We start from the raw sequence: 1085 nt of genomic DNA on the forward strand, positions 1-1085 counted from the left end.
ATGCTATTGGATCTCTGTATATTATTCTTTATTTCAGTCAGTGTATGCTTAATTTCTAGTTGGTCTTTTTTCATATCCTCCCGGGTCTTACTAAATTTATCAGTGGTTTCCATAAAATTCTTAAAAAACCTTATAGACATGGTTTTGAACTCTATATCCAGTCATTTGCTTTCCTCCATTTCTGTCATTTGTGACCTGTTTCTTTGTCTCCGCATTTTTTATGCTTCCCTGTGTGGGTAGTGGTTTCATGCTGGGTGTCCTATAGGGCCCAATGGCTCAGCCTCCACAGTTACCTGAGGTGGACACTCTTGGTGCACCCCCTTGTGGGCTTTGTGCACAATCTTGTTGTAGTTATTCCTTGATTGTTGTAGGTATCACTTGGAGGAATTGACCTCCAGGCCAATTGGCAGTGAGAATCAGCTGTGTCTGCAGTTGGAGAACTGTGCTGAAGACACCCTTCTGGGGCCACACTTGCTTCAGTGGGGCTTTGGTGCTCACTGAGTCTGCCCCCTGAGTGTGTCCCTTATGGATCTGAGGTGTTGTAATCTGGATGGTCCCACTCTGACCACTGGGTACACTGGCTCTTGGATCTAAGGAGTTGCTAATTTAGTCTCTGCCTGAGGTTACCCAGCAGGAGCTACAAAAAGATCTGCAGATTCCCCTTCCTTTTTTGGAGTTTGGAGGTGCCCTGATGAGGCCCAGCTGTGAAACAATGCAAGCTGCTGTGGGGCCTTGGGCCTTCTCTTGGAAGTTCTGGATCTGTCTGGCCCAGCTGTAATTTGTTAGGTAATTTTCAGGTTGCAAAGGGCCAGGGCATTCCGATGCAAGAGCCTCTGCCGCAGCCTGGGTGGGGCGGGGTCTCAAGGAATCAACAGGGTGGAGCAAGCAGCTATGGCAGATCCTCAGCCATGCCCTAAGGGGCCGCGCATCTCAGTGTCCCGGTAATTTAATTGCTGCAAGCACCTCTGAGGGCAAGCCGCCCTTGAGTTCTGAGTTCCGCCCACTGCCAGACAGTCCAGTTTCTCCCCATATGAGTCCTGGGTCCCCAGAGACTTCCCGGAACTGGAGTTCAGAGCAGTCGGGCG

Source organism: Myotis davidii, unplaced genomic scaffold (genome assembly GCF_000327345.1).
Source record: "Myotis davidii unplaced genomic scaffold, ASM32734v1 scaffold967, whole genome shotgun sequence".
In the NCBI taxonomy this organism is placed as follows: domain Eukaryota; kingdom Metazoa; phylum Chordata; class Mammalia; order Chiroptera; family Vespertilionidae; genus Myotis; species Myotis davidii.